Raw genomic sequence first — 9,727 nt, forward strand, 5'->3', positions numbered from 1 at the left:
CTTTCACATTATTATCTTTCTGATATGACCAATCTCTTGGTTGAGGGTACACTCGGGCACACTATTCTATCTGATTTCTCTTCCTCTTGTTTTGTTAAAGTTCTTATAGTTTATATTGAAAATATTTCTTTTAATGTTACTGTTCTCAAAATATCTTATCTTTCCTTGTTTCCTTTCCTCACTGGGCTATTTTTTCAATTGGGCCTCTAGGCTTATAGCATCCTGCTTTTTCCAACTAGGGTTGTAGCTTAGCAAATAATAATAATAATATTAATAATATCTCTGATGTAACCAATTTCTTTCACATTATCATCTCTCTGATGTAAGCAATCACGTTCACATTATCATCTCATTATTATCTCGCTGTTATGACATATCAGGTTCACAATCAATAGCCTACGGCAAAACCTATCCTTCTCTCTCCAGTAAGGATAGCCTATCCCTCCTATCCCATACAGCACACAAACCTCACCCCTCCATTCACTTTATACAATTACACTCTACAGAACTTCCTTATCCCCGCCTATACATTTCCCTGTCCTATCCCACAAGGAGCCCTATCCTTCCTAATGCAAACCCAATTAATCTGGGAAGTGTAAAGTATCCTTTGTCTCAATCAAAATTGCTGATTTCCTTCTCCTGCTTAAGCTAGAAAAAAAAAACCAACTCGTTCATTACATCGTAAAATATCCCCTGTCACACCGCTAATCCCACTTCGCTCCTCTTGCGTTAACAAATATAATAATGTTTAATATATTAATATACAAGTTAGGGCAGCATGCTGTCTCCACCCCCCCCCCCTCTCAAATCCCTGTCTCCCTCCTCGCTTTGTCTGTCGTTTGCCTTCGCTTGTACCGTTGTTCGGCCTACACTTAACTTCCCTCTCCACACCTCTTAATTGCATAACACCCTTTCGCTCTACTTCTCGTGAAGTCTTTTTTTCGCAAATTTCTCCTTTCGTTACATTCCTTTGTTGTCAATATATCTTTCCCTACACTGCACTCCCTGCCCCTTTCCTGCATTACAACCCCCTCCATTTTCAACTATTCGATCTTGTCTCATTACCACTCTCTCTCTCCCTCTATAACCGTTGGAGTGTAGCTAACCGCCATGGTGTGCAGACAAAATGCCGACGGACATAATGTCGACGGACATAATGTCGACGTACTTAATTAATGTCGACGGACATAATGTCGACGTACATAATGTCGACGTACTTAATGTCGACAGACATAATGTCGATGGACAAAATGTTGACGGACAAACTGTAGACATTTGTTAGAGTAGGACAAAATGTCGACGACTTATTTCATTTAGTTATATATAAACTACATCTTCATTTATTTATTATTTCCTGATAATTCATATACATTATTCTTAATTTTGTTTGTTCACCCATAAAGATTATGTTTCTTGTTGTTTATGAAATGAATTTATTTATATATTCCTTCGACTGGAAATGCACCACTTTACCAACAGATATCGAACAGTCGTTGGATCTAAACTTAATTAGCATAGCTTTACTATGTGAAATTCCCTTTATCGTTATCATTATCTTCTTTTATTTTTATATTTTTTAATTCTTTTTTTAATTTCTTTTTTCTATTGGTAGTGTTTTGTTATTTGTAACAAGGGCATGAATAGTATACAGTTGCTTCCCAACAGGAGGAGAATCAAACGTCCCATCGCAAAGCCATGTTGAATAGCTTTCTAACATTCTTAGATTGTTAGACGTTGAGTAAATGCTGATGTCCTCACTATCGTGTAACAAAAAAGCTTCTCCTCTTGTAGTTGTCAAATCTTCATGTTCATCTACACTGCGTTGTCGTTTAATTGTGCAGATCTTGGAGAAATAATGAAATTTGAAAAATCTTTCTTCGTTGAGAATTTGAAAAGTCTTTTATCGTTTAGAATACATTAGTTCGGGTCATTAAATTGTTTGCAAAGCGAAACGAGACAATTGACGGTGTTGGAAAAATAAGTAAACAACAACTAAGTTTTGGCAAATATATAAACAACAAAAGAGTTATCTAATGTGATAACTACCAAGATAGAATTGTTTGAACGCATTCGTTAGCGTAGAAAAAAATTATTATTATTATTATTATTAGTAGTAGTAGTAGTAGTAGTATCATTATGTTTATTATTATTATTATCATTATTATTATAATGCTCGTTAACATTACGTCCATCGACATTTTGTCCTACTCTAACAAATGTCTAAATTTTGTCCGTCGACATTTTGTCCATCGACATTATGTCCGTCGGCATTATGTCCTACAACCATTATCGCCTTACAACCCATCCTATTCTGGCAACGGAATTCGCAATATCTCTGAGACGTTATCACTCACACACACACATACTATACTTCATAAATAGGCAGACATCAAATAGTGATGTAACAAAATGAAAAGAACTTCAGTGTAAGACTATAAAGTGTTCCTGACCTAAAAGTACCCTTACGATGTGTGAGTTATCACTATGAGAGAGAGAGAGAGAGAGAGAGAGAGAGAGAGAGAGGAGAGAGAGAGAGAGAGAGAAGGCAACGCTGCTCATCGCCCCTTCAAATCATTCTTGTTTTTTTTTTCTATTTTCATCATGTGTCATTTATTGTTATTTTCATTATATTATCTATATAATTTTCACATTTATTATGCAACGCAAATTTTCAAATATATATATATATATTTTAAATATTATTATAGACTTAATATCACCTAGAAATCTGATATGTTCAAGGTATTATTTTTGCGCAAACAAACTGACCGTAGTTGTTAGTATCATCCCATCCCAATTTCACTAGACTAACTGCAAGAAAATTAAATATCTTTTCAGGTAATTAGGCCAAAATTATTCAAACAATAGAGAAAACCTACATCGAAAACAATGGCGTAGAGGCCTAGTTTTACGTATCGAATTCATTCACTTTATCCTAATCGCGAAGTAGACGTATCTATATAGTGTTCGTATGTCTTTAATTCTAACTTCGACTCTGCATAAATAGTTATCATTGTAAAGGTTTTACGGTTTTAGGCATGGAATAGGGCCTACACATCTACAAATCACGTCACTTAGGCCTACACTAACATAAAGCATAAATTCCTCAAATAAAGTTATGATTAACAGAATTAAATCTAAATTTATACATATATATATATATATATATATATATATATATATATATATATATATATCCTCTAACAAACAATTTTCATATCTTGCAATTTGGCGTCGAAATCTTTCCTGAAGCCTCCAACTCTTTCTAAAGTATCGCTCAATTCAGAAGAAAATATCTTGTTGCATTGGGCGAAATAATATGAAAATACCGTTCAACTCAACGCAGTTCTGGTAGACCCTGCTGCTTCCTCCAGTCACCTTGGATGACCGCGGAGGTAGCAGCAGTAGGGGATTCAGCATTATGAAGTTTCATCAGTGGTGGATAAAAGGGGAGGGTGGGCTGTGGCACCCTAGCAGTACAAGCCGAACTCGGTTGAGTCCTTCGTCAGGCTGGGAGGAACGTAGAGAGGAGAGGTCCCCCCCCCACCTTTTTTTTTATTTGTTCGATGTCGGCTACCCCCCAAAATTAACGGAAGTGCCTTTATATATATATATATATATATATATATATATATATATATATATATATATATATCAAATTTAGCCGTCTGTGTGTATACCCTTTCTGAGTAGTGATACCTTAATATGGTGAAATGGTTTGTGTATCACCATGATCAACAAAGCTGTACTAGTCAGAGCCACTCACACTAGGTCAGTTTGCTGTGAGTGATCTGACGAAAATCTCCCATCATCACCTATCCACTGTGGCTAGCGTTTTGATGAAAACTGGCTAAACCCCAGGCATGAATAAGAAAACGTCTGAGGCCTTTTTCATGCAGTATACTAGAAACGGCTGCATTTGTTTTTGTTGTTTTACATCTATCGATCTTTATATATCTATATATTACATTAAATGATAGCCTTAGATAAAAGAATAGAACACGTCTTAAGAGAGGTTTCGTTAGTGCTTTTGTGGTACTGCAGAATTTTTGGCATTATTTTGCGCACCTTTAAGGAATTAAATTTAAATTATGCTGAAAAGTGTCGGTCTAGAAGATATAGCATTTTTGGTACTTCATGGAACTCTGTCAGTGGAACTAATCAGAACATTTTTCTCTCTCTCTCTCTCTCTCTCTCTCTCTCTCTCTCTCTCTCTCTCTCTCTTAAGAAGCACATTCTAATTCATATACGCACTGGTATATTAAGACAATTTCTTTTCCGATGTATAATGTAATTGTATTCGAGTAAATACTCCAATATTTATCCGATAATAATTATATCAAATTCTTATTATGGTATTTCACCGAGACGTTATGTGTGTAGTTGATTCGGCAGTGTTGCCATTTGTCGTTTTATCCGAAGTTTGTCCAGGTTTCATCACCACGCTGGCCAACTGCCGGTTGGTGATGGCGGGAGATTAGTCGGATCGCTTACAACAAACCAATTTAGTACCTGACTATAACAGATTTGCTGATCATGATACACAAACATTTTCACCACGTTGAGAGAGAGAGAGAGAGAGAGAGAGAGAGAGAGAGAGAGAGAGAGAGAGAGAGAGAGAGAATAAATGTATAGGCATGGTTGAAAGGCAAAGAATGAATTAAAATGCAACTTAGGTAGAACTTAGAATAGCTTTACTAGTAAGGGAATGTAATGAGGAAAGTGTGATGTAAAGTGATAAGAAGCAAATACGAATAAATATAATTTACCAAAAGAGAAAAAATCGGAGGGACCAAAATTAATATAGTCTAGGAAATTGGCGGGAAGTTGCATGGCCATACGTCTGTTGTTACGTTTGATGGCGTTTCAATTTCAGAGGTCAATCTGTACTTATTTGTTGAACGTGTGAATGTCCTGTTTTATTGTGATATTAATTATGATACATTACACGTTTTGCATAATCTTGGAATCCTGATGTATAACCTGTAATACGTTTTCGGTGTGTGTGTGTGTGTGTATGTGTGTGTAGGCCATTACGTATTTCTAAGGCTGTCCGGCAAATCCTCTTAAGTCTTTAAAATATCAGTTTTATTTGTTCAACGTAGATGTATTGATTGAGAGCTTTTATCTACGTGGCCCTGTTCATTACGCTCAACTGAACGAAATTATTTGAACAGAAAAGGGAAACCGATATGAATATGTAGGTTAGACCCATTTGTACAAACATGTTCACACACACACACACACACACACACACACACACACACACACACACAATTTCAGGTTCAAAGAGGTTATTGAAAACCTTCCATTCATATGTGACTCATTATTCCTCTTAACTAAGAAATGTGGATCCCTTGGAGCGACATTATAATCAAGTAACAAGTTATTATTATTATTATTATTATTATTATTATTATTATTATTATTATGAATGAAAAATCCCAAGTGATTTCGGTTTGATTTTTTCTCTCAAAATAACCTGTTATTTCCAAAGCATTCGATCCGGGGCCTCTCTATGTTCTTCCTCGGAGTTGAGCGATATTTTCACACTATTTCGTTCAATGAAAAAGTAATTTTCCTCTGAATTGAGCGATAATTTCATATTATTTCGCCCCTTGGAATGAATTAGAGGTTTTAGCCGCCAAGTATGTATATATATATATATATATATATATATATATATATATATATATATAATATATATATATGTATATATATATATATATATATAGATGTTTGTGTGTATATATATTATATATATATATATTATATATATATATATATAATATATATATATAGATGTTTGTGTGTGTGTATATATATATATATATATATATATATATATATATATATATATATATACACACACACACAATAGCTACAGCAACAACAACGAATACAGTCCACTGCAGGACTAAAGTCTCAGACATGACTTGAGACATATCTGGTGTTTGGCCAATTTTTATGATAAAAAAGGTTAGTCTACTTTTTGAGGGGAATTTTGGGAGCAAATGTTTTTATGATGAACATAGGTCTTTTTATAGTTTATTTATGAACTATCTGTTTTTGATGTTGTTACTGGTATTTTTTTTTTTTAAAGGGGGACACTTCAAAATCAAACTATTGTTCTCTAGTCTTGGGTAGTGTCATAGCCTCTGTACCATGGTCTTCCACTGTCTTGGGTTAGAGTTCTCTTGCTTGAGGGTACACTTGGGCATACTCTTCTATCTAGTTTCTCTTCTTCTTTTTTTTTTTTCTTTTGAAGTTTTTATTGTTTATACAGGAAATGTTTATTTTAATGTTGTTACTAGTCTTGAAATATTTTATTTTTCCTTGTTTCCTTTCCTCACTGGGCTATTATCCCTGTTTCGGCCCTTGGGCTTATATCAGCCTGGTTTTCCAACTAAGGTTGCAGCTTAGCTTTTAATAATAATAATAATAATAATAATAATTTCTTATGTCATTTCTTTATCTCCTTATTTCCTTTCCTCATTGGGCTATTTTTCCCAGTTGGAGCCCTTGGGCTTATAGCATCTTGCTTTTCCAACTAGGGTTGTAGCTTGGCTAATAATAATAATAATAATAATAATAATAATAATAATAATAATATCGACAACAAATGCAGCCGTTTCTAATCCACTACAGGACAAAGGCCTCAGACATGTCCTTATTAATATTTTGGGGTTGACCAGTTTTCATCACCCGCTGGCCAGTGCGGATTAGTGATGGTGGGAGACTTTTGTTTAATCGCTCACAGCAAACCAGTCTAGTATGGGTGGCCATGACTTAGTACAGCTTTGCTGATCATGTCGATACACAAAAGAAACAGCTGTTGATTGATTTTCGAGAGAGAGAGAGAGAGAGAGAGAGAGAGAGAGAGAGAGAGAGAGAGAATGAAATTGGCATTTTACAACAAAGGGGGAAAACGATATAGTTAATATAACGAAAATAGCAATAAAAATAACATATTTTGAACAAAATAGAAATATTGATGTTTTATAAATCGTATGATTCGAGTGACAGTGACCGCAGAGTTGCCAAATTTCATCTCTTATTCTCAGAGAAATATAAATAGAATGTGCGTGATATATATGTACGCATGTACATAATAATAATAATAATAATAATAATAATAATAATAATAATAACGGTAAACCTATAGAACACATAAGTTTTAAAACAAATAAGTCAGATTGTCTTTTTAAAAATCGTTGAAATTTCTGGTCGTACCATCTCTCTCTCTCTCTCTCTCTCTCTCTCTCTCTCTCTCTCTCTCTCAGGTAAACTAGATGAATGAAATCATGTGTGTTGGCGACGGTGCAAGGAGTCTAGTTCGTAGCAAGGCGGTGGCTCAGTTTGGGTTCATAAGTGAGACTACTGATTATTCTACTTAACTTTCATTTGTAATCGTGAAGTCCTTCGGCATAGTTCATGAACAGTAAAGTACAGATGGACACAGTAGTCCTTGGCACACGTTGCTCTGAAGTGCACCCTGTCACACCGTTACTTCGCGGTGAGTAACCATGCAGATAGTGTAGGAAGCGATGGCAGAGGTGGTGGGTGGGGCTAAAAACAGGAACTTGTCGTGCAGTAGGGATGTGACTGTGTGCACTTCTACCAGGTATTCCTGTGTCTAACTATACATGATAATTCCTTCTAGAGGGTTTTGGAATATTCTTTTCTTCTGTATCTACTGCATTTTAATCTATGGTAATCGTGAATTATGTTTTTTTGCTTTATTCCCTTAAGAAAGTCATTTAAATGATGGCTTTTAGATAATGTGCTGTTGTACAGAATGATAACTGATATATCTGGATATGATTCAGCATATTGTATGCAACAGAGTTAATTATGTCCTTAGGAAACGACCAAAACGAAACCGATTTGGATTCCCTTTATTGGCCCTCCCCCCTTCTTCGTATGACGGTCGACTATAATTGCATTGCGTTGCATTTGCTAACATTCATGGGTTTGACTTTATATTTTCCCCTCTGGCGTTGGGGGAAAATTACAGATTACAGAGACAACCAGAAAAACCACACCGTTATTTGCGATTAGTCGAAATACTATTGTAATTAACCAATTGGACATGGTTTGTGCTTTTGTAATTATCGAATGCTACGGTACATTACGCTCTCTCTCTCTCTCTCTCTCTCTCTCTCTCTCTCTCTCTCTCTCTCTCTCTCTCTCTCTCCATTTATCGCGCTTAGTATTCACAATTCTTTAATAATACTTTGATTTCTGTAAATCTTGTACAATTGTTCCCAAAACCTGTAAAGACGAATAAGTTATTTATCCCTATGGTTACTGGATCTGGCCATCTAACTTTTTATTATTTTTTCCCCACATTATTTACGCTTATCAAGAAACATGTAGTGGTACACGTGCTTGATGAAAGAAGCATTAGAATATTCCTAACACTCCTTCATAGGAAAGTTAGAAGATGCAACTAAATGAAGTTTTCGTTTTAGGATATATATATATATATATATATATATATATATATATATATATATATATATATATATATATATATATATAAATCTATATCAGCTCTATGCAGTCATGACCTTTGTGTAAATGAGGCCTATACAAGGATATAATTCCTGGCTATGAATTTAGCGAGTATCTCGAATATCAACTTGTCTCCTACACTTATTCACTCATTCTCACGTAAGGAACCTCAAGTTGCAAAGTCATTTTTTCGGGAAAACGGACTTATGGCAATTTATTCTAATCACTGAAATACCTCCTTATTTGATAATCTCTTATTTCTGTATAAATGTTTATTATTCATGCCATTGTACGGGAGAAGATGCTACGTGTAGTTGAAGCCCTGTTGAGTGGTGAGGACATGATAAGAGGAAAAGAGAGAGAGAGTGAGGGAGGCGGTATGTCAGCTGGTGGCTTTGGCCTTTTGGCCCATACCCAAAGTTTCACCGAAATATAACGAGGGGAACCAGGGCCTACACTGCTCGTGTGCATTTGGAAAAGAAAAAATAGTTGCTTATTACATATCTATACATGAAATTTCAAAACTTTGATTTTCTAATTGTTAGGGAAATAACAACAGTTATCTATTGAAGTATAAATGTAGCATTAATAAAAAATAAAAAAAAATAAGTTAGTTTCCGGAATCTTTAACCAGGAACGGCCTTGTGGCGCAACGGATAACGTGTCTGACTACGGATCAGAAGATTCCAGGTTCGAATCCTGGCAATGTCGAGGACAGAATTTTTCACCATCAGCTCTTATCGTGTTTCACTTAATGCGATAAGGAAATTTATGATTTTTTATTATTATTTTTTAGATTGGGAGATCATCTCAGATTTACATCTTTTAACAATTCCTTTACAATAGTTACATTGTTTTTTACATTATGTAAATATTGTTAAGGAATTGTTAAAAGATTTAAACAAACTGCCGTGAAATGCTGTTAATGATCGCTAAGACTGCAACAGTTTTTTTTATCTCACGAAACTTTCTGTACTTGTTTTTTCAAAAATTTGTTACCATTTGTTTCCTGAAGAAGGGAGATGGTCCCTTCGAAAGCTAAATAAATTTCATTTTTCATACATTGTGGGTTATTTTATTTATCATAAATACACGGAAAATTTTGTATTTCAATTTATATTTATATATGTATATATGTGTCTATATATATATGTATATATATATATATACATATATAAGAGAGAGAGAGAGAGAGAGAGAGAGAGAGAGA

The 9,727-nt window shown here is 34.7% G+C and overlaps 1 non-coding gene across 1 annotated transcript; it reads left to right on the forward strand.

Moving 5' to 3' along the window:
• Window positions 1-9,155: 9,155 nt before the first annotated feature.
• On the forward strand, window positions 9,156-9,228 carry TRNAR-ACG (transfer RNA arginine (anticodon ACG)). The gene has a single exon. It is a non-coding gene; the product is annotated as a tRNA-Arg (tRNA).
• Window positions 9,229-9,727: the final 499 nt, after the last annotated feature.

Source organism: Palaemon carinicauda, chromosome 3 (assembly GCF_036898095.1).
Source record: "Palaemon carinicauda isolate YSFRI2023 chromosome 3, ASM3689809v2, whole genome shotgun sequence".
Classification (NCBI taxonomy): Eukaryota; Metazoa; Arthropoda; class Malacostraca; order Decapoda; family Palaemonidae; genus Palaemon; species Palaemon carinicauda.